The 24,717-nt window shown below is 47.0% G+C and overlaps 2 long non-coding RNA genes across 2 annotated transcripts; both read right to left on the bottom strand.

Moving 5' to 3' along the window:
* Window positions 1–2,535: 2,535 nt before the first annotated feature.
* Window positions 2,536–3,066, bottom strand: LOC120994173. Its single transcript, XR_005777345.1, has 3 exons — window positions 3,022–3,066; window positions 2,762–2,928; window positions 2,536–2,571 (listed from the first exon to the last, which is right to left on the bottom strand). It is a non-coding gene; the product is annotated as an uncharacterized LOC120994173 (long non-coding RNA).
* A 313-nt stretch (window positions 3,067–3,379) lies between these two features.
* LOC120994172 lies at window positions 3,380–3,963 on the bottom strand. Its single transcript, XR_005777344.1, has 3 exons — window positions 3,915–3,963; window positions 3,588–3,778; window positions 3,380–3,465 (listed from the first exon to the last, which is right to left on the bottom strand). It is a non-coding gene; the product is annotated as an uncharacterized LOC120994172 (long non-coding RNA).
* Between the last annotated feature and the right edge of the window lie 20,754 nt (window positions 3,964–24,717).

Here is a 24,717-nt window from a genome sequence, read left to right as displayed (position 1 = left end):
CCTCCCCCTGAAGTAGGATGTGGGAACATTCCACTCCTCCTCAGAAAGGGGGGAGCTAGCCTGGAATGGTCTATTCCAGTCTAGATATATTAACTAACCATGGTCTGCTTACATATTGCTGCCACCTATTGGTGTACATTGAGAATTACAGCAAATATACAATACAGGCCTAGAAAATGCACATTATGAAGAGAGCGATGCAAACTTATACCAGATGACAATATGCATATACCTAACATGTTGTAGCGAAGAGTTTAGTGACATACTTTAGGATGTTACACAATCGGTTTGGAAAATATTATTTACTTTGCTTATAAGGTAGGGGGTATGTCCATGTGCTGAAACGTCTTAATTGGCTGTCCTGTACCACCTGATGGATGTGTCATGGGTAAAAGTTCTTCACAATGTAAAAGAATATGGGGGGCGCGAATATCTCCATATATTTGCATGTTTGGCAAATCGCGAAACACGCAAACTTCGCCGCGAAACGACCGCCCAGGCGAACCGCAAGGCCATCTCTAGTCACCATATGTTGCTGCTGGTAAGGCATGGTGCACCCCAATGGGAAATAACTCCAGAGAGTCAATGTTTGCAGTAAACCAGTGTGCTTCTTTACTGGAGGAACTCAGTACAAGTCAACACAGGCAAAGCACAGAACTGACTTCTTCGGTCTGAGACTTGAGCTAGCTGTCAACCCCCCCCCTTCCCCCCGCTCCTCTCTGTCTCTCTCTCAGAAAGCTGGCTCTCTGGCCAAAGGCTGGTGGCCCAGGGTTTGTGGCTCAGTCGTCAAGCCGGTTCTCTGAAGTCCTGGATCCTGTTTGTGGGGGATTGGGAGCTATATATTCACAAATTCACCTTCGGATTTACTTGGTTTTCGGGAGACGCTGTACGGATTTACTCAGCTGGAGTGTAAAATATCCGTAACACTGAGGATACTGGATTTCTGTGTAACATCAGCTGGTCCATTGCAAGTATGACCTGTCCTGAACTGTTTGCATTTTAATTCTTCAGTAAAGAAACCTGTTAGGCTGGTGGTCTGAGTCCACCGCTGTCCTGCTGTCCCGCGCAGGTGCGGGCGTTGCTCCGCACTCCCTTTGTGTATTGGGTCTAGTACTCTGAGAACTTCGTTTCAGCACTGCCATAGTAAATCCTTCCCTTTTGCTCCCTGTCCAGCTGATGACTAAGGAGCTGATCAGCCTCCCTATTTAGCTGGGCTTTGGATCCACCCTCTTGCCCGAGCTTTGAGGTTTTCTAGTCTCTAGTAACCAGTGAAGGTGTAATCTTTTATATGACTACCTCTGCACTGTACTTTGACTGTTTACAAACCAGGGCAGACAGAACAGGGATCAAGCTGAGGTTAGGTGGCGTAGCCTATCTAACCTAAACGTTTATTTTTGTCTGCCGGTTTCTGAAAGTTTTTACGCTTTTTATTTAATGCTCTGATTTCAATGCTTCATCATGGGCTATAAAAGGGACAGACTGAGCAGAAACATCAGCTAAAAACTCGCATGGCTAATTTTAATATGGGAATGGATACTATAACCTCCTCTCTAGGGGTTTTATTTCTCAGATGGTTTTCCAATTTATTCAACTATAAGTACACAGTTCATCATGCCATGTCTTGACATGGATATCCAAGAAATGGCTTGAATATGTGGGCAGGGAGTCTGGGCCTTACAGCCTGTTTTAGACTCTGGGCAAACAAGACAGATTTGTAGCAGATCTTTTCCATGCAGCTTCTACACTGAACATCAGTAACAAAATACAATTCAACGCATGCAACTGGGGAGTACCACCTAAAAAAGACAACATCTAATGAAAGTGCCTTCAGATTTCCCCCAACTACAGGATAAATAGCAATCCATAGTACATAGATGGCTCTTGCCCTAATATGCATGTGGGACTTGTTGGATAAAACATAAATAAGCTACAACCACATGATGGTGAATGGTACTGTTTATTGGTGGTAGATGTCCTTTTCTGTCCCTCTGTACCACTAGTGGATGGTGTGATCTCCACTGAGGGCAAAGTCTAACAAGTCGCCATTTTCTTGTCGATGTTAAGATCCATTGGCACGCAGGAAAGGAAAAACCCCCTGTGGAGGAAACCTCTAGGGAACCATGGCCTAAGGACCACCCTTCCCTTTGGGCACAAGAGGCAACTTGTCGACTAGAAGCGCTGGTGGTCAAGTCATTGATTCTTGGAAGAATCTTCATCGACTCCATAGCTTCTTGGCTGCATGCTAGACTGCAGGTCACAGCCCTCAGGTTACTTCTAGTGGCAGCTGGAAATGAAGCTGAGGAACAAGGACTGGTGTGGCACAGTACCGATGAGTAGTCAGGAGAGCAGATAGAGGTCAGAGTTTGGAATCTGAGGCTCATACAAGGACAGCAAGTGTTGGTTGGTTTTTCTGCTGTTTATGATGTCAGCAAGAGGCTCTGCTGGAACATGATGTTTTTCAGCCACTGATCTACTGGGGACATCTGTATACAGAGTGGAGCTCTTTACTTCCAGTTTTTCATCTTCCTCCAGAACCTGCGGATGGTCTCTCTCACAAATCTGCCAAACGTTCTACCAAGAAAAAATTAAAACAGGTTGGAAATGAAATGAAATAGCCTTACAAAATGGTAACCACCTTCAAGTTTGCTCTGTCCACCCATGAGCAGACTATAAGCCAGTGAATGGAATCCACACTGCACAGATTCACAGGGAATCTCCAATAATCCCCATCCGTATTCCCCTCTCAGCTACAATGACTCACCTGCGTGGTCGTATGAAAGGTTCTTTAATTGGCTTTACGACCTGCCAGTTCTCATTGGCAAATGTGAATCCACAGAACAGTTGTTGATCTCTTTCAGCCATTGGTGACTTATTGGCTTCGGTGGAGGACAGGATGTCATCGATTTTTGTCAATGTCATCACTGGTGGCTATGGAGAGAACATACCAAAAGCGGTGTTGATAAAGAAGGAACACAATGGAACTGTACTACTAGCCACATCTTCTCTGGATCATTTACTTACTGGTCCTAGTTGGAATGGTGGACGAGCTCCTGCTCCCTCTATATCTGTCCAGTTAATTTCCATGAAAAACGGATGTTCCCTGATGTTATCTACCGCTAACTGGCGACTCTCTGGTGACTTGTTTAAGAGCTGGAAAAATGTAGAATAAAGACATTCATTCCATCACACGTTGCAATGCTATCCCTGATTTTCAATGTCCTCATTTTCATAATATTTAGCCGCTGTATTACTGCTATGTGTCTTTCTACTCACCCCCACTATAAGGTCTCTAGCTTGGGGGTTGAGCCCTTTTGGGTAGTTGGGAACATCATTGATCAGTGACTTTTCGATTGTTTCAGGCAGTATACCGGCATTGAATGGATATTTGCCAGTAGCCATCTCATATATCATCACACCAGCTGAGAACCAGTCCACTGCCGTGTTGTAGGGCTTCCGTAGAAGAATCTGTGAAAACATCCAGCAGACAATAAGAGTTAGAACATTGTTCAGGCCAGCAGAAGTCATGCAGCTGTCCAGCCCTGTAGAAAGAAACAGCTCAGTAGCATGTGCAGTCGATGATTCCTCACCTCAGGAGCCATGTATCTAAGAGTTCCGGCATATTCTGAGATCTTCTTATCCCCAAAGATGTTCATCACGGCAAGACCAAAATCGGCGATCTTCAAGTGACCGGCGCTGTTCATTAAGATATTGGCTGGTTTTATGTCCCTGTGTATGATGCCTCTGGTGTGGAGAAACTGCAGCCCACAGATGATCTCAGCTGCCATAAATCTGATGGCAAAAAGAAAGAATATCAACATTTCACCCATTAAACTACCAGACTAATATCGACACAAAGCTGCATGTTCCTGACAGCAATCGTCAGTTTTATCTAATATATCCATGTTCTGTCTTACCTGGTGACTGGAACGGTGAATAGGGCGTTGGCTCTCATGAGGCCACTTAGATCTCCTCCGCTAAGAAACTCCATGATGAAGAAGGCATAGTCCTATGATAAAAGACAGAAAATATGATCCAGGTTTCTAAAATATTATAGTAAAGGTCCTGCAGCCTCCTCAGTTGGGATCGGTATAGCTAACCCACTGATCAAGCCTCGATAATGGATCAGACTCTTACCTTGGTCTGGAAGGTGGCATAAGCATGGGTAAACAATGGACTCTTCCCAGTCACCTCCAGGACCTGTCGCTCAATCAGGACAGTGTCTTTAAAGTCCTGAAGCAGGACCCTCTTCTTCACCAGCTTCACTGCCAGTTGTTGTTGGCAGGCGGGATGTGTGGCCAGCATGACCTGTAGGAGACAGAGCATTAGAACTGGAAGAAAGGCCTGTCTTGCCATGAGACCTGATGAGAAGACATGAAGCGTTGACATCCCTAGAGTGATATTACTGCGACACACATGACACACATGAGGAAGAAGTCCCAAGAATTCCTAATACTCACTTTACCATAACCACCCTCTCCAAGGATTTTATGGAAGGTGAAGCTTTCCAGTCCAGTCACAAGGATGGGGGCGTCTGCTGGGATTGTCCCTGGTGGAGACAGGAGAGATACCGTAAGATTTAATATTTCTATATTTTTGCCATTACAATACAATGTAACTACATTAGGGGGTAGCAAAGAAAGGAATTCATAATCTTGGTCATAATTAGGGTTCTCCAAAAGTGGAGAATTCCATGAATTCGTACATTAGGGGGTATTGGCTCTAGGAAACTTAGATCTGCACTCACCTGACAGCTGTTCCATGTCAGTATTGTAGGACATGCTGGGTCTGTCATCAGCTTTTTCCCCCATCTTTTCTCCCCTCTTCCTCTTTCTCTGGATACTCTCCTGTATAGGGCTTCCAGGTCTTTTTGAAGCCTTGATCATTTTTTCTTTGCCGCCATCATTTGCCCTCTCCGGTGTTACTATTCTCCTCCTCTTATTTGGCGGCTGAACTCTCCTCTTTCTCTTCCTCTTCCTTTTCTTTGGAAGATTCCTGGAAGTCTCCATATTCAGCCCCTAGATGTTATGTTAGGCTAAGGAAGGTCCTGTCTGCCTTCAGCACGTTCCGGGGTGACACTTGGAACGGTTTGGCTAACAGTCCTTCTTTTCTGGTCTTGTATTTAAAAAATTTGCCAAGCACTAGAAAAAGTCGCCTTCACCAGTCAAACGATGAAGAAATATGGCTGCCGTTCAGGTTGCAGAGTTCTAAACCTAACTGTTGCATGATGTCACAAAGGGTCCTGTGACATCACCATATTCTAAAGGTCACATGACATGACAGAGGGACCTGTGGCATCATCAGCCAGGCTGACAGGCCTGCAATTATCAGCAGCTACAAAGTTCCATGCTTTTCTGCTATTTACCTATTCTCTCTATCATTTTAATCCCATTGGAAACAATATATCACCAAAGTAAAAACTTTCCTTACTACAGTTACCTTAACAATGCAACACAAGACAATTCAAGTGCAGTCACGCTTCTTGTCAGGGGCAATGACACATTGTATCCTTTAGAATGCCTCGTAGCCATCCATTAGTTCTTATGTCGTTTACGCAAACTGCGATATTGATGGCCTATCCGACTTCTATGCAAAAGTGCAGGGCACTCCAGCTGGACCACCGGGTGGCTTTATTTACCCAGGAACAGCACCATACATACGGTTGTGGCTGTGTGTGGTACTGCAGATCAGTCCCATGCACTTGAAAGAGATTGAGCTCTGTGAGCTACAGTATGTTACGCAACCAGAACCGAATTGAAGGTGCTGTTCCTGGGTAAACAATGAAGGGGACACAGGGTCCCCTCTTTCAGTTGATTGGATCGGACAGATCGAATTTGAAATCTGCTGCATGTCAGTTTATGCTGCAGTTTTCCCCACCGGATTTCACCCTTTGAAATGGAGAGGGAAAAGTCCTCTGGCTTTTCCATGGAAAAAGCGCACATCGTACACGTGGTTTTTGTTGCTCGTTTTGTTGCATTTTTTTAGGCAGAACTGCCTGCTCCAATTTCTGGCAGGTGTGGATGTGAACGTACAATAAAAGCAAAGTGGATGAGATTTAATCAAATCCACACGCTGCAAAAAAGATTTCCACCCAGAAGAGAACATAAGGTTCTCTGCAGATTTCATCCATATAGGATGATATCCGTGGTAAATACGTAGCAAAAGCTATCTGAAATCCATGAGACCCTGCCTCTGCAGTGTCCCACTCACGCGACCGTGGGCACCGCAAACGTGCTTTTATCATGTATTAATGTCATGTGATATGCCTGTATTTTGTATTTTATCTCCTGTCATATTCTCCATGTCACAATGTGATTCTATATGCAAATATCCTTTACACAGGCCTAGTCAGGGTGCACTACACTTGTTTCTCCACAAGATGGAGCAGTGTCAGTGTGTATATATAGCTTAGCTCAGACCTAAGTTAGGCCTCTTTCACACTTGCGTTGTTGGGATCCGGCATGCACTTCCGTTGCCGGAGGTGCCTGCCGGATCCGTAACAACGCAAGTGTACTGAAAGCATTTGAAGACGGAACCGTCTTCCAAATGCTTTCAGTGTTACTATGGCACCCAGGACGCTATTAAAGTCCTGGTTGCCATAGTAGGAGCGGGGAGCGGGGGAGCGGTATACTTACAGTCCGTGCGGCTCCCCGGGCGCTCCAGAATGACGTCAGAGCGCCCCATGCGCATGGATGACGTGATCCATGTGATCACGTGATCCATGCGCTTGGGGCGCCCTGACGTCACTCTGGAGCGCCCGGGGAGCCGCACGGACGGTAAGTATGCTGCTCCCCTGCTCCCCGCTACACTTACCATGGCTGTCAGGACTTTAGCGTCCCGGCAGCCATGGTAACCATTCAGAAAAAGCTAAACGTCGGGTCCGGCAATGCGCCGAAACGACGTTTAGCTTAAGGCCGGATCCGGATCAATGCCTTTCAATGGGCATTGATCCCGGATCCGGCCTTGCGGCAAGTCTTCAGGATTTTTGGCCGGAGCAAAAAGCGCAGCATGCTGCGGTATTTTCTCCGGCCAAAAAACGTTCCGTACCGGAACTGAAGACATCCTGATGCATCCTGAACGGATTACTCTCCATTCAGAATGCATTAGGATAATCCTGATCAGTATTCTTCCGGCATAGAGCCCCGACGACGGAACTCTATGCCGGAAGACAATAACGCAAGTGTGAAAGAGCCCTTAGGCAGTTAAGTTGTTAGCTGGTTGAGGTCAATCCAAAGCAGTTCAGATGAGCTCAGGTCAATCCAAGTGAGAGTTCAGTTGAAAGCAGTTCTCTCATGAGCCTACAAGAAAGAAACTGCAATGTAGCTGAATATCTGGAGGGAGGCATATTCCTAGCCTCTCTACTCTGTCCCTGTCGGCTCCACAGCCCAGGGCTAAGGCCTGCAATCATTCTACCTAGAGGTGAGCAATCCACTACTATAGATCGCTCTTCCAGGGTGACCAATGTCTAAACTGCACGCAGCCGAGTATTTAAGGAATTATCACGTTTATGCAAGACAAAGGATTAGCAAGATAGTCGTTACCTGAGGACTTATTAGGCACCTTTGTAGTAGGTGTAGGAGACAGCATGAAGCATCCACACCTCCAGTTCAATTCCTGAGGACAGTTAGGCCAACTGTCAGAACAACATTGGAATAGAAGTTTCAGGATTCAGAAAAGCACCTTTAAACAAGGATTAGGATCAGGCCGGAGTTTTGACCAGTGTAAGACTTTCATTATTACAAGCCTAGTCTGAGCAGTAGCTTTCTTATGTATTACAAGAGCCTGTACTTCATTGAGGATTTGCATTTCCCTTTCCCCATATGTATGGGAGATTGTGCTTAATGCCGGATTATATCAAGAGACTGTTTTAATGCATTGGATGTGTTGTTACTAGAAGTCATCTTCAGTAAAGTTCCACTTTGAGTTTCATTCTGTTTGCCTCAGACTCAATTTCCTCTATTAACACTACAGTAAATGGTTGTACCTCCATACAAAACAAGGGACCTTGCCACTGGCACATTAATACAGACCACCAAGGGCACCTCAAACCACCATCTGGCCTGTGTCCCTTACACCAGAGTGTGCCCCAGAGAATCCTTGTGCCGTTCTCCTTTTCACTTTTATGCGAGCCTGCCCAGGGACGACCTAACCGTGTCACAACCAGACAGCTGAGAAGCTCTGACAGGAGCCGTCCAGATCCTCCTCCTTGAGTTTCTTTGTTTTGGTTTCTGTTCCTCACCTCGTTAGTCTATCTCAGCTGTCATGCAGTCGGACTGATTACTTCCCTTTAAATTCCTACCCATAAGGCAGTAGTGTGCGGCTGATACAACTTCCTGGAGTGTGTGTGCATGCTGTCCCAGTTCCCAGTTCCCTGTCCACAGTCGTCTGCAAGATAAGTTCTGTTTATGTATTTATGATTTTCTGTTTTCTGGATCCAGGTGACCCTGACTCCCTCCGTGTCTGTGTAGGGAGCCGGTGGTCGTGTCCCCTCACTATTGTAGGGCCTTCAGGTCTAAGATAGTCGAGGTACGTGGATATGCGCCTATCCACCTTTGGGGTGGTCGCATAGGCTGAGCAATAAGGGAGAGCGGCAGGTCGATTGCAGGGGTCTCCCTTTTGTTCCTTAGTTGTGGGTCCAGTGAGTCATTGTTTGTATTGTATTATCTTGTTTCCTGTACACCATCCGTGACATTATCAGCCGCCAAAACCGTCTCAAGCATGGATCCGGTTACACTTTTGGCTGAACGCTTTCAGGGTCTTGCTTTGGAGGTAGCTGATCTCCGTAAGACTTTTTCTCAGTTTCAAGTGACCGGTTCAGCTTGCGTTCATGGAGTTTGTGCTGAGCCTAAGATTTCGCTCCCGGATACGTTTTCCGGGGGTAGTGAGAATTTTGTACGTTTTAGAGAGGCTTGCAAACTCCATTTTCGCCTTCTTCCCCATTCTTCTGGTGATGAAGAACGAAGAGTGGGTATCATTATATCGCTGCTCAGGGGTAACGCTCAGTCCTGGGCCTTTTCGCTGCCGGAGGGGGCACGGCCCCTCCGTTCAGTGGATGAATTCTTTTTAGCCCTGGGTCAGATATATGATGATCCGGATCGTATTGCTCTGGCTGAGTCTAAACTACGTCTGTTATGCCAGGGTAAACAATCCGCAGAGATTTACTGCTCAGAATTTCGGAGATGGGCAGCAGATACGGGTTGGAATGATGCTGCACTCCGAAGTCAATTTTGCTATGGTCTTTCAGAGGGATTGAGAGATGCATTTGCCTTTCATGAAAGACCTACCTCCTTGAATTCTGCTATGTCTCAGGCTGTTCGTATTGACAGGCGTCTTAGAGAGAGAGGAGAGATCTCTCCTTCCTGTCATACTCAGTCCCGGGACAGTGCAGCGGTCTCATTCTGTGCACAGGGGTCTCAGTCGCTGTCAGCCCCTTCTGTGCAGGAGCCCATGCAGCTGGGGTTGATTGCCTCTGACAGTAGAAGATTCAGCCCGCATGGGAGGGTTTGTTTTTGTTGTGGAGGTATAAATCATCTGGCAAATGTTTGTCCCTCTAGGAGATTCAGGCAGTTTTCTGGGAGTAATAAAGAGACAAAAAGGAAGAAATCTTTTAAGAATGTTCCGTCTGTTACTATTGGCAGGGTTGAGGCGGAAATTGAAGGTTTTCCTTTTGCTTGTAGTTCCCGTTTTGTCCTGCCTGCTAGGGTGGCGCTAGAGAGCAAGAGCATTTTTTGTGACATTTTTGTGGATAGTGGAGCAGCTGTCAACCTCATTGATAATAAATTTGCAATAACTCATGGTTTCCAGGTATGCACTTTGGGAAGAGATATTCCTGTTTTTGCTATTGATTCAGCTCCACTTTCTCAGAAATCATTAAAGGGCATAGTTCACAATATCCGTTTAATTGTGAATGATGCTCATGTTGAGGATGTGTCATGTTTCGTCCTTAGCGGTTTGCCTACTCCTCTAGTGTTGGGGCTACCCTGGCTCACTAAACATAACCCCACCATTGATTGGCAAGCGAGGCAAATAAATGGTTGGAGTAACTTTTGCAGAGAGAATTGCCTCATAACATCTATTTCTGAGGTTTCTACTAAAACTGTACCACCTTTCCTCTCTGAATTTTTGGATGTCTTCTCTGAGAGTGGATTTCAGGGTTTACCTCCACACAGGGAGTATGATTGCCCTATTGATCTCATCCCAGGCGCCAAGCTGCCTAAATCTCGTTTATACAATCTTTCCCAACCTGAGAGGGTCGCTATGCGTGCTTATATCTCTGAGAGTCTGAGAAAAGGACACATACGACCCTCGAAGTCACCTGTTGCCGCTGGTTTTTTCTTTGTTAAGAAAAAAGATGGTTCTTTAAGACCTTGTCTGGATTTCAGGGAGCTGAACAGTATCACTATTCGTGATCCTTATCCGCTTCCTCTGATCCCGGACTTGTTTAACCAGGTTGTTGGGGCGAAAGTCTTTTCCAAATTAGACCTAAGAGGGGCATACAACCTGGTTAGGGTCAGAGAAGGAGACGAATGGAAGACGGCTTTCAATACCCCTGAGGGCCATTTTGAGAATTTAGTTATGCCTTTTGGTTTGATGAATGCCCCAGCCGTTTTTCAGCATTTCGTCAACAGCATTTTTTATCATTTAATGGGAAAATTTGTATTAGTGTATTTGGATGACATTTTGATTTTTTCTCCTGATTTCAAGACTCATAAGGAACACTTATGTCAGGTCTTACTCATCCTGCGGGAGAATAAATTATACGCGAAACTGGAAAAATGTGTGTTTGCGGTTCCAGAGATCCAATTTCTGGGGTTTCTTGTCTCCGCTTCTGGTTTTCGCATGGACCCCGAGAAGGTTCGCGCTGTGCTTGAGTGGGAGCTTCCTGAGAATCAGAAGGCGCTGATGCGTTTTTTGGGCTTTGCTAATTATTACAGGAAATTTATTTTGAATTATTCCTCTGTTGTTAAACCACTCACTGATATGACCAGAAAGGGGGTAGATTTTTCTTCCTGGTCGGTAAAGGCGCGTAAGGCCTTTTCTAATATCAAGGAGAGTTTTGCTTCTGCTCCCATCCTAGTACAACCTGATGTTTCGTTACCCTTCATAGTTGAGGTTGATGCTTCTGAGGTAGGGGTGGGTGCGGTCTTGTCTCAGGGTTCCTCTCCTGCCAAATGGCAACCGTGTGCCTTTTTCTCAAAGAAGCTCTCCTCCGCAGAGAGAAATTATGATGTGGGAGATAGGGAATTGTTGGCCATCAAGTTGGCTTTTGAGGAATGGCGCCATTGGCTAGAGGGAGCCAGACACCCTATTACCGTGTTTACTGACCATAAAAATCTGGCCTACTTGGAGTCAGCCAAGCGTCTGAACCCGAGACAGGCCAGATGGTCTTTGTTCTTTTCAAGGTTTAATTTTGTTGTTACGTTCCGCCCTGGGGTTAAGAATGTGAAGGCAGATGCCCTATCACGTTGTTTCCCGGGAGGTGGGAATTTTGAAGACCCGGGTCCCATTTTGGCTGAAGGTGTGGTGGTCTCTGCTCTTTTTCCTGAATTGGAGGCAGAGGTGCAGGCAGCTCAGTCAGAAGCTCCTGATCTTTGTCCTCCTGGGAGGTTGTTTGTGCCTCTCGCTTTGAGACATAAGATTTTTAAAGAACACCACGATACGGTCCTTGCTGGGCACCCGGGGACAAGAGCCACACTGGATCTCATTGCCCAGAGATTCTGGTGGCCTGCGCTTCGTAAGTCGGTTGAGGGTTTTGTGGCAGCTTGCGAGACTTGCGCTCGTGCCAAGGTCCCTCATTCACGGCCATCAGGTCCTCTCCTTCCTTTGCCCATTCCTTCCCGTCCTTGGACACATCTGTCCATGGACTTCATAACGGACTTGCCTCGTTCCTCGGGGAAGTCTGTGATTCTGGTGGTGGTGGACCGTTTTAGCAAAATGGTGCATTTTATCCCTTTTCCTGGTTTGCCCAATGCTAAGACGCTGGCGCAGGCATTTGTTGACCACATTGTCAAATTGCATGGGATTCCTTCAGACATAGTCTCTGATAGGGGCACGCAGTTTGTTTCCAGATTCTGGAAGGCCTTCTGTTCTCGCTTGGGGGTTCGCTTGTCATTCTCTTCTGCTTTCCATCCGCAGTCGAATGGCCAGACAGAGCGTGTCAATCAGAATCTGGAGACATATCTGCGCTGTTTTGTGGCGGAGAATCAGGAGGATTGGTGTTCTTTTTTGTCCCTTGCTGAGTTTGCTTTAAATAACCGTCGTCAGGAGTCCTCTGATAAGTCACCATTTTTTGGTGCATATGGGTTTCATCCGCAGTTTGGGACTTTCTCTGGAGAGGGCTCTTCTGGTTTGCCTGATGAGGACAGATTCTCCTCGTCTTTGTCATCTATTTGGCAAAAGATTCAGGATAATCTAAAGAACATGAGTGAGAGATATAAGCGTGTGACGGATAGGAGACGTGTGCCTGGTCCGGACCTGAATGTTGGTGATTTGGTGTGGCTGTCTACCAAGAATATCAAATTGAAGGTTCCCTCCTGGAAGTTGGGTCCTAGGTTTATTGGGCCTTACAAGATCCTGTCTGTCATCAATCCTGTTGCCTACCGTCTTGATCTTCCTCAGACTTGGAAGATCCATAATGTTTTCCATAAGTCCTTATTGAAACCTTATGTTCAACCTATTGTACCCTCGCCTTTGCCTCCTCCTCCTATTATTGTTGATGGAAATCTTGAATTTCAGGTCTCTAGGATTGTGGATTCTCGTCTTGTCCGCGGTTCCCTCCAGTACCTCGTTCATTGGGAGGGTTATGGTCCTGAGGAGAGGATGTGGGTCCCAGTGACGGACATTAAGGCCTCTCGTCTCATCAGGGCTTTCCATAGGTCCCATCCTGAGAAGGTGGGCCCTGAGTGTCCGGAGTCCACTCCTAGAGGGAGGGGTACTGTCACAACCAGACAGCTGAGAAGCTCTGACAGGAGCCGTCCAGATCCTCCTCCTTGAGTTTCTTTGTTTTGGTTTCTGTTCCTCACCTCGTTAGTCTATCTCAGCTGTCATGCAGTCGGACTGATTACTTCCCTTTAAATTCCTACCCATAAGGCAGTAGTGTGCGGCTGATACAACTTCCTGGAGTGTGTGTGCATGCTGTCCCAGTTCCCAGTTCCCTGTCCACAGTCGTCTGCAAGATAAGTTCTGTTTATGTATTTATGATTTTCTGTTTTCTGGATCCAGGTGACCCTGACTCCCTCCGTGTCTGTGTAGGGAGCCGGTGGTCGTGTCCCCTCACTATTGTAGGGCCTTCAGGTCTAAGATAGTCGAGGTACGTGGATATGCGCCCATCCACCTTTGGGGTGGTCGCATAGGCTGAGCAATAAGGGAGAGCGGCAGGTCGATTGCAGGGGTCTCCCTTTTGTTCCTTAGTTGTGGGTCCAGTGAGTCATTGTTTGTATTGTATTATCTTGTTTCCTGTACACCATCCGTGACAAACCGTGAGTAACCAGAACTGTATTTTCCTCGGCCCACCTATTGCTCACGCCGTGACCTCACACATAATTCCCCTGCAAGGTCTGGCATACCGCACCTCTCTACATATAGATTTGTTCTGGTGTTTTTTACTGTAAAAAGCCATAGAAACAACTTGTCTTTTCTTTTTCTTTTCTAGGCAGTATGCTGTTGCCGGGTTTTGGAGTGGGACCAATGCTACGCTGGTCCTCCAAACACTGCCGAGGTGTCACCATTAGTGATGGACGAACATCTGCCGGGACGGTTCACGAACGCGATCAAATGATCGCGAACCGCAAGTTCGCGGCGGGTCCCATTCATTTTAATGGCAGGCGAACCTGAAAAACCTTCAGCTCATATTTGCAGCCAAGAAATAATTACTAGAAGTGCACAAATAGTCCCACAACATGGACAGTGACATACCAGATGTATTATTCGAATTTGCAATCTCTATTCATTATTTTTTCAATGCAAAATATCGGCAATATAATGTTCGCGTGCGCACATGCGCAAATGCACTATATAGTACCCAAATGCACTATAAAGAAAGTATATTGGTATCTAACACCTCACTTCAATCAGTTTTTTTGGGGGACGACTGGTATATCACACCAGTAGAAATTATTTGTTCCAATAGCGCTTGTCCCTCTATATACCTGCAGTATCGCAGCAGAACCGCACACAACTGCCGCACAATACAAATGCACTATAATATATTTTCTAACATAGAAAGTATATTATAACATTGTACAAGAAAGGCAATCCATTAGAATATACATAAAGATAAAACGTAACCTTTAATAATGTTACTATGAGGGTCCATTCACACGGATCCGCAAAACATGGACAACGGCAATGTGCATTCTGTAATTTGCGGACCGCACAACGCCGGCACTATAATAGAAAAGGCCTAATCTTGTCTGCAATTGCAGACAAGAATAGGACATGTTCTTTTTTTTTCGGAAACGGAAGCAAATTGCGGAACGGATGCGGATCCATTTTGCGGACGTGTGAATGGAAAAGATATCCCTCAAAATGAAAATAAATTAAATTATTAAAGTTAAGCAAAAAGCATAGATGTGGTAGGTAATAAGTGCTCGGCGGCACTAAATCAGGTGCTCGGCTGCACCAAATCAGAAACCATATGTCCTACCACAATCCGGGGGGTTCCAGTGCACATCTATGAATCCCGGAGGGAAAGCAAAAACCATCTATCCCTGGGCTAGATGATGATGTGGTATTGAAGGACAGGGTGGGCAGAGAACTGTCCCTGATATTGCCCTACAGGGGGTGCTATTCTGGCCTTGATAGACTAACCACAGACCACCCGCCCTGATAAGAGTGACCCCGTCCGGAACCTTACCCTATATAAAAATGGCCCTAGTAAGCCCCTAGGCCCCTGACTTCCAGGTGATCACTATATAGATCTATGTGTTTATGACTCATTATAAAAGTATATTATAAGTATATCGCACCCCTCTGTGTATCACACCTATCGATAGCACACCTATACAAGTCCTTAAAAGTACTTTGTGGCCCTATTAGCTAGCGTTTGGTGTCCCTGCTCCACACAGCAACGCATTGTGAGAGAGTTAAACTTTTTTCTTTTCATTTTTTATAATAAATCCCAACTCAGGGAACCAGCTGTAGTGTGTCCCCTTGTCATACCCTATACAAAGCCCCCTACCCTGTTTTGTGCCCTCTAATCTGTACTGTGCTTTCAATACCCTGTAATATGCCCCACTATTATACACTGCACTGAGCCACCTTATAGGTGGTACTGTGCTTTCCAACATGTACTATGCCCTCTTATACCCTGCATTTTGCCCCTTATCATACCCTGCACAGCACCCCAGTCATACCCTGTACTTTGCCCCTTTATTATACACCGTACTCTGCACCCTAATCATATTCTGTACTGTGCCACCTTAAACCCTAAACTGTGTCTCCTTATACCCTGTTATCCAGTCATTGTATGGCGGTGTTATGCATTCATTGAATGGCAGTGTTATCCAGTCACAGTATGGTGGTATCATTCAGTCATGGTATGGAGATTTTGTCCAGTCATAGTATGGGGCTATGAGGATACAATGTTTGTTATCCACTCATGGTATGAGCTATTATCCAGGGGTCTTATTTAGCCCTGAGCAAATGAGCCTTGGAGAACACAGTCCACACCACCGATTTCCAGGACCCGGCTGTGCGCTATGTAACAATGAGTGGTGCTGGCACAATTAATGTAACCACATCCCCACTGATGTTCAGTGATAAGCAACAGTTTTAGCATTGATCTTCTCTGTTAACACTGACCACTTTATTATTACACTTCTATTAAAAGCAGCGAAACATGGTGGTAATTGTCAAGCGTAAAAGTACCTTTAATGGGGGCGTATATATGACCAGGGCCTAGCGTAGCATGAGCTGTAAATGCAGCCCTGGTTTCTCTTCTTATATACAGCTATACTAGCTATATTACAACCTTCTAGAGGTAAAGGTGGAATGGAGAATCACAGCCGAAGCACAAACACTGTTGCAATTTCTGTTTATCATAAATTTGTATAGAGCTTTAATTCAAGGCTATGCGAATGTATAAGCAGTTTTCCAGATATAAACAAGTCTTTAGACATACACAACTGTGCTAAACCAGACAATCAGAAAGTCAATGTGTCTGTTTTTTTCCCCCTCCAAAACTTTGCATAGGTAAAAGTCAAAAATCCTCTCAATATTAGCTGACTGTACTGTACATTTAAACCCTTCCACAGTGCAGTGCAGCTAGAGTGTAATAACAGTACAAATGAACAGGATATACCGTATTGCAAAAACATATTTGTGCTCGGATCGGCTCATGCTGAGAGGGTACCCTACCTAAGCCTATACTCCACCCCCCCAACCTAGAAGCAGCAGAGTTATGCCGGAACTGCTTATCGAAGGGTAGCCTAAAGGGGCCAAAAGAACCATGCATAGGAGTTTGAAAACTTGATAACAGAAACTACAGACCAAAACTCAAAAGCCAATGATATTTCGTATAAGGATCCGGGATATTACGCATGGAACACGCGGAACTGCGACGACCCAACCGTTTGATGACATGTACTGGCACCTTATTCATGGACGCCGCCGCTGCCGCGCCCATGCGGAAGGAATGTCCTGTGATCCAGCGAGGACCGACCCCTTAACCTGTCAACTAACCTGAATGTACGTAAGAAAGGCCGCGGTGGTTAGCCGGGCATTGCCTAGTTCGAGTACGGGAGAACATGCCGCTTGGACTAAATACTACGCAGCCAAGCCTCCAAGGCCTGCACCGGACACCATCTGCTGTCCGTGGGAAAGTATCTGACCGCCACTGATTGCCCCGGCCGTGACGTTTTGGACGAGGCCAAGGTGAGGACATATAAATGGACCCGCGCCGGATGAGCTGACATTTCCGCAAGCACCCAGCCAGCGTATTGGTGCCCATGAGCTCGCCTGACCTGAGGAATCCATGGAAAGCCAGGTACAAGGCTGTTTCTACCAGAGCGCTAACCCTCGGCCCAAACGGTTTCCCCCTGCAGTTTGCCTGTCACGGCCTGAACAAGCTACCGGTAAATGGCTGACGCCCATGTCGTTTCACAACAGACATCTTGCGCAAACCCTTCAACGCCGCTTTGATCGGGTGGGCGGAGAAGAGTGACGGTAGGTCCGGATGTAGCCTGTACCAATAGTGCTGAATACCTGCCATGTATAGTTAACAATGCTATAGGACAGGTTTAATTGAGAGTGGCAAAAACCCTGACAAAGCCCAATAGGTGAGTGATAGGCCCCCGGGTAGGTGTTCTCATATCTCTGAAACAGGCGCCAAGCTGTTTTTAATTTTTTTTATTTTTTTACCTCCATGCGTGAGAGACTCTAATGGCGGAGTCCTGTGTGTAAACCTAAAGCGGAGAAGCCATGCGCGAGAGACTAATGGCGGAGCTATGCGTGAGAGACTAATGGCGGAGTCATATGTGTAAAACTAAAACGGAGAAGCTCTGCGTGAGGGACTCTAATGGTGGAGTCATATGTGTAACCTAAAACGGAGAAGCCATGCGTGAGAGACTCAGATGGCGGAGTCATATGTGTAACCTAAAACGGGGAAGCCATGCGTTAGACTCTAATGGCGGAGACATATGTGTGAACCTAAACGGAGAAGCCATGCGTGAGAGACTAATGGCGGAGTCATATGTGTAACCTAAAACGGAGAAGCCATGCGTGAGAGACTCTAATGGCGGAGTCATATGTGTAAACCTAAAACGGAGCAGCCATGCGTGAGAGATTCTAATGGCGGAGTCATATGTGCCAACCTAAAACAGAGAAGCCAGGCGTGAGAGACTAATGGCGGAGTCGTATGTGTAAAACTCACACGGAGAAGCCATGCGTGAGAGACTCTAATGGCGGAGTCATATGTGTAACCTAAAACGGGGAAGCCATGCGTGAGAGACTCTAATGGCAGAGTCATATGTGTAAACCTAAAACGGAGAAGCCATGCGTGAGAGACTCAGATGGCGGAGTCATATGTGTAACCTAAAACGGGGAAGCCATGCGTGAGACTCTAATGGCGGAGACATATGTGTGAACCTAAACGTAGAAGTCATGCGTGAGAGACTAATGGCGGAGTCATATGTGTAACCTAAAACGGAGACGCCATGCGTGAGAGACTCTAATGACGGAGTCATATGTGTAAACCTAAAACGGAGAAGCCATGCGTGAGAGACTCTAATGGCGGATCCGTATGTGTAAAACTAACCCGGAGAAGCCATGCGTGAGAGACTCAGATGGCGGAGTCATATGTGTAAACCTAAAACGGAGAAGCCATGCGTGAGAGACTCAAAAATGTATTTTTTTTAAAAAAAAATTTCACTATCAACCACTTAAGCAGCTCCCGTATGGGCACAGCTCTGAGTACGAGCATGAAGAGCATGGTATAACGCAGATCACCTGCACGGACTAACTAACATCCTGTGCCTAAATAACCCCCTTTGGAACCTTATGTACGGCCGGCAGCAGGAAGCCAGCCACCGCCTATGATCTGCTCCCTCTGACCAAGCCTAGTACTCCTTCCCCTGATCCCTGCCTACCTAACGGCACGGCGGCCCGTGCCAGACTTTATTGAAGATGAGGAGCCTTACCCCCCAGCCGCGTGGGGAGCTCACGCTGCTCCATGGCAGAATGCACCAGTGCGGGGGAGCCCCCCTCCTCAGCTAGGGCCGACCCACCGCCGGCTGGACACTCGTACCGCGTTAGGAGCAGCGCCACTCCCTGGCAATGTGCACCGGATCAGAGGGAGCCCTCCCTTTACCGTGGGCCCCGGCCCCCGCTGGTTTGAACCGTGTGCCGCGTGAGGAGCCACACAGCTCCCTGGCATTGTGCGCCGGTGCGGGAGTGCCCCCCCCTTACCTAGGGGCTGGTTATAGTGACTGGAACCCGCTGGGAGACTGAAGCCTAACTGGACCTACCTTTGACCGTGAAGGCTGACCTCCCAGGCCGTGGCTGACCCACGTGCGTAGTCGTGACGCAACTACCCGTAGATGCCCACCCAGTGCCTGTAGTTAACGGGAGTGCGACCGAGTCTGTGGATGTGACCGACTAGCCCCTGTAGTCGTGAGGGGACCCTACATCGAGTGTAGCGGTAACGGACCATCGCCTGTAGACGTGGTAGTATTACCTCATGAGTCTGTTGACATGAGACTAATGCCTGCAGTCGTGGCCGGTCTTAATAATGAGTCTGTAGTCGTAACGGATTTGTGCCTGCAGTCGTGGCAGGGCTTTAGAGCGGGTCTGTAGTCGTGACAGACTGATGCCTGCAGTCGTGGCAGGGCTTTATAACGGGTCTGTAGTCGTGACAGACTGATGCCTGCAGTCGTGGCAGGACTTTAAAACGAGTCTGTAGTCGTGACAGACTGATGCCTGCAGTCGTGGCAGGGCTTTAGAGCGGGTCTGTAGTCGTGACAGACTGATGCCTGCAGTCGTGGCAGGGCTTTATAAGGAGTCTGTAGTCGTGACAGACCTGGCAAAGCAACATTCCTATCTATACCATTATTATTATTTTTCCTTTTCCCCCCCACCAAAGGCCACGACTGTAGGCGCCACCCTGTAAGAGATGCGCCAGAGGCCTGGACATAATAGTCTACCATCCCCCGTCCCCCAAGCCTATGCAGGAGAAAAGAGGGGGTTGGCCCCCGCATGCACCACCCCTGACTCACCTGGCGGCCATGACAGCCATGAACCCCACAGTATCGTAAGTTAGCCCACCACCTGTGGACCTGAATAACCAAGGACAGACGTGTGAGTGAGCGCATGCCGGCTGGGCGACCCTTCACTCATGCCACCGCTCCCTAGCTAACCACCGGATTATTGTGACTGTGCCCGAACCAACCCCCTGACTGACCGTATGGGCTTACGGGCGGCCCGGCTGCGTGCGCAAAGTGACGTGGCCAGCCCCCCTCCTTGAAGCCCTCTTTATATTTGATCCTTGAACATATTCCAAATTTATTTAAATATTTATTTTTTTTTTACACTCCTGCCTTAGTACCTAGCCACTGTGCCTGAGCAGAGGAGCCCTGCACCTGGACTGCAGTACCAGTATGGGCCTGTAGGTGTCGCCCTCTATCAAGCCAGGACCTGCTGGAGCGCAGCAAGCCAGTGATTCCCTTCTAGGTTAGAATTAACCATTGAAATCATAACTTGTTATACAGTGCACATGTCTGAGTATCTGCTTATCTTGTCTTGCCTGAGTTTGGCGCAGTAAAGAAGACGAGTTTATTCTGCAGCGGATTCCTAGACATGACTGAAACTCACATAAGCATGTCCACCTTCACTGCCTCGCTAATTGTAATTACCAGGAGAACGTGCATCAGGATCGGCTGTGAGGGATTTGCGCTCCGCCATGTGGAACATTGCATCCCGTGCCCACCGCTATCGACTATTTGTACAGGGAAAGCCGCGGCGTATTAATCGCCTATAGATTTCGGCTTCCGCCCCCTGATCCTGCAGCAGGACCTCCGCTTACTGATTGCAGCTAATGAATAGATCCCTGTGTGAGCGGACAGCGTTTTCCTCTACGGCGGAACGAATGTTTATGTTCTGATACGGGAGTGAGTGATATATAACGCTGCGTCGTGGAGCCGACGGCCGGCGTGACCGATGCTCAGGGTATGCGAGCGGACGTTGTGACCCGTCGCTGCTGAGCCACAGGTGAGGGGTGCCCGCCTGGGGGACGCTGCATGTGGGAGCGGGGGTGCTTAGCGCAGGGCCTGGAGCGGATCGGGGTGTCGGAAGCGATCGGGAGTGCGGGCAGTCTCCAGCGCAGCTGGGGACCGGCGGCACGCTCGGCAGCCCCACATGTTATACATAGCGAGACGGGTGTGCAAGCCACCCTGCCTACCTAATCACCGTAGCGACGAGCCCGACGCAGCCGATCCCCCGATCCTCCAGTGACGCACGCCCTTCTCTGGCACCAACCCACAAGCCGATTCGAAATCGTTCGAACCGACAAGTGGGGGGAGGAGGGCCAGGTTTAAATAGTGAACGCCCCGCCTCCCCTCACACAAATGCGGCACTCTTAATTGCCTACCACTAATGCAGTTCAACAATATAAAACAGTATAAGTACACACAATAGCATACATTACAGTGCAAGTTAACCCTCCAAAGTGCAATAAAGTAGGGAGTTGATGGCTTTCCATAGTAGCAATAAGGGCAAGTTTTCACAAATGTCCACTGTCCATAGTCCATTTGCAGGAGCTTAGCAGAAGGAAATTGTTACGAAGCAGATGTGGAAGTGCTGCGTAACTTAAACAAATTTGGCTCGGGGCCTCTCCTTGGGTCTTTAGGGAGAGGTTAGTGGCCCCCCTTATATTCACTCTTTAACCATTGTACAGGGATCTGGACTTCACTGCAGTGGATCCATCAGGCCACTACTGCAGCATCCTGCTCCATGAGTCGCATTATACTGCAAAGTGCCAAAAATATGTTTGTCATGTATGCATTTTCAATATATTTTTTCTATAAGCACATGGTAATCACAGGCTGTGTCTTTAGCCACCACTATATTGGGCTGGTGTCACCCTGTATATAAGAGAGGGCAAAACATTCTAGAGTCAATGTATTCCAGTTAGTCTGTTGTAGCCTACTCCAGCCTAGGTCTAGGAGAAGGAAGCATATGTAAATCTGACAGGCCAGCTCTTACTGGACCTTTTACCAATCAAGATACAGCCAGAACATCTCCAGAAAGCGAGCCCAATGCAAGAGAGGTGTAGAGAAAGAGCTGTAGAGGGGATCAGTCTTAAAAATGACTTTATGGACTCTAAGGCACCCCTGTTCAGGAGAAGCCTTCAGTGCCTGAGCACACGCCACAACGTTTGGACCACCTGTGTAGATTTCCATATTGCAAGGTGGAAGAGTGGATTAGCAGCCTGTTCAAATATTGTTGCAGAAGGTTGGGAGATATTGCTTATGGTAACGTATTACACCACACACTGGGATGCTAAAGTACAAGTCAACTAGCAACGTGCAGAGTAGGAAAGTTTACTTCAACAATTTTAATGGGACACCTTTTGGCCTGTGATTACCTGTGCAGCTGTGAAAACTGTAAAATCTGAGTGTGACAAAACCCCTCTTTTAGGAATGTCCAGACTCTTGTATTTCGTCTGCTGTTTATGTAGTTGACCCTTTTTGCCCTTTAAATGTACACAAACCACTTCATCTGCCTGTGACGCAGTTAGCGAACACAATGGACATTAGCGAACACAATGGACATTGCCCGTGACGCAATCCACAAACACAATGGATATTGCCTGTGATGCATTTAGCAAACACAATGTTCTTAGTCATCGAATGCATGGAACTATGTCCGGCCCCTTTATCCAATTATCTCCAGGATAGAGAGGAGAGATTTTACTGTTCATGTGGGAGTGTGTTATATCTTACTGCATTTTGATTGGTCACTGTATTTTGTGTGCCTGTTCCCCACAAGGGCCCCGTGGGAGTAACCCTTGCTGGAGTACTTGATAAAAGGCTGAGCTGTGGCCATCAATAAAGTTGATAGTTTTTACCCCCTTTCTGAAGTCCTGGATCCTGTTTGTGGGGGATTGGGAGCTATATATTCACAACACCTTTGGATTTACTAGGTTTTCGGGAGACGTTGTACGGATTTACTCAGCTGAAGTGTAAAATATCTGTAACACTGGTGGCAAGCAGCGGGATTTTCTCCCAAATGGGCATATTGAACCGAAAGAAGAAGTGAATGGCCTATAGATACGAACGTTTCAAACGAACGACGATAAAGGAACTACTGGAAGCTCGCGGCATAGTGGTAAGTAACAAACCGAAAGCCACGATAATTGCCGAATTGCTAGAGAGCAACAGAAGCAGCGACGCTACCATGGAGAGGCCAGAAGAAACAGAATTTCAAAAGGACGTAAGAAGGAGGCTTAGCATTTTGGGTCCCAACCCATCACAAGAGACGATCGCCCAAATAATGGCGCAAGCAATGCTAGCACAAAGCGCAAGAATACAAGCCACTGCAACCCAACAATGGGATGAAATGGCACTACAGAGAGCTGCTAATGGACAGGCATGTAAGATTATTTATGCTGCATTTAAAGCCTTTACAGATGGCGAAATGGACATAGACAGCTATTTGCAGGATTTCGAACAACAATGTGCATTGGAGAACCTGGAGAGAGATAGCTGGGCTGCAATATTGAGCATTAAGCTATCAGGTCGAGCAGCGGAAGCCTACACTTGACCCAAACTTGACCCGAACCCCATTGAAGTCAATGGGGACCCGAACTTTTGAGCACTAAAATGGCTGTAAAAATGTCATGGAAAGGGCTAGAGGGCTGCAAATGGCATCAAAATGTGGTTAAGAGCATGGCAAGTGCTCTGCAAACAAATGTGGATAGGGAAATGACTTTAAATAACATAAAATATGTAAAAATATAAAATAATAATCTTGATCTAGGAGGACTAGGTCCATATGCAGTAGGAGGTTAAGGAGGTGGTGGATGTGGCGGTGTGGGTGGAAGCGGCGGTGGATAAGGAGGAGGTAGTCTACACTGCTTTTAAATTTAAATTTATTTTTATTGTTTTAAATCAGGGTACACCCCAAAACATTGGGAAATATAACCTGTGATAACCCCCTCCAGTCGTGCTAAACACACGTTCAGACAATACACTGGCTGCAGGGCAGGCCAGCACCTCCAAGGGGTAAAGGGCAAGCTCAGGCCATGTGCCCAATTTGGTGACCCAGAAGTTGCAGGGGCTGACCCCTGTCAGTCAGTTCGTGTAGGCGTGTGCATACTTACTGCCCCACCATGTCGCACATCCCCATGATGTTCACGATCCAATTTGATATCTGCTCTATCAACTTTTGATGTTCTTTTATGCACCTACCATGGTGATCACGGGTGGCGGGGAATCAGGATTCCAGGCCGATGAGGGAGCGTGAGAAATAGAGACCACATCCAAGGGAGGATTAATTTTTTTAAATTTAAAATTATAGAGCGGAAATATGGGGCAAAGTATTAAAGTGTAAAAGTGGGACAACTTTTTAAAGTTTAAGCATTGAATGAAAGGATGTGTCGCGCATCAATTAATGAAGAATTTCTTAAATTTTATTCCCTGTCAACTATGCAGAGCAGGTGTTACTATCCGGCAAAATTTGAAAGATTTCACCTGACAATGTAATTGACGATATTTTTAAATTTATGTTCCTGTCACCTATGTAGAGGTGCCCCAGTGACATCCACCATCCATTTGGATATCTTCTCTATCAACTTTCAATGTTCTTTTCTGAGCCTACCATGTTGATCACGGTTATCGGCAAATCAGGGTTCCACACAGGAGAGGGAGCGTGAGAAAAAGAGACCAAACTTAAGGGAGATAAAAAAAATTTTTTTAAAAAGAGCTGAAATGTGGGAAAAGCTGTCCTCTGTGGGAGGTGTATCGTCTGTGTCCTCTGTATCCTACCAGCCACGCACCAGTGATGGCCATTAGCTGGTCTGCGTGCCACCCTGCTATGAACATGGTTCCTCCTCTATCTCCTCATCCTCCACTTCGTCATCCTCCAGAACTGTGCCCTGGCTGGACAATTGTGTACCTGGCTTTTTTGGGTGCAGGAACCCACCCTCAGAGCCACTTGGGAATGACTGGCCGGAAACCCTACGTCCCCGCACGAGCGCATCGGGGCCCCGCCACTTGCTGACAGGCGTGA

Source organism: Bufo bufo, chromosome 3 (assembly GCF_905171765.1).
Source record: "Bufo bufo chromosome 3, aBufBuf1.1, whole genome shotgun sequence".
Classification (NCBI taxonomy): Eukaryota; Metazoa; Chordata; class Amphibia; order Anura; family Bufonidae; genus Bufo; species Bufo bufo.
Note: the sequence above shows the minus strand (reverse complement) of the source record. Positions and strands in the feature narration are given on the sequence as shown.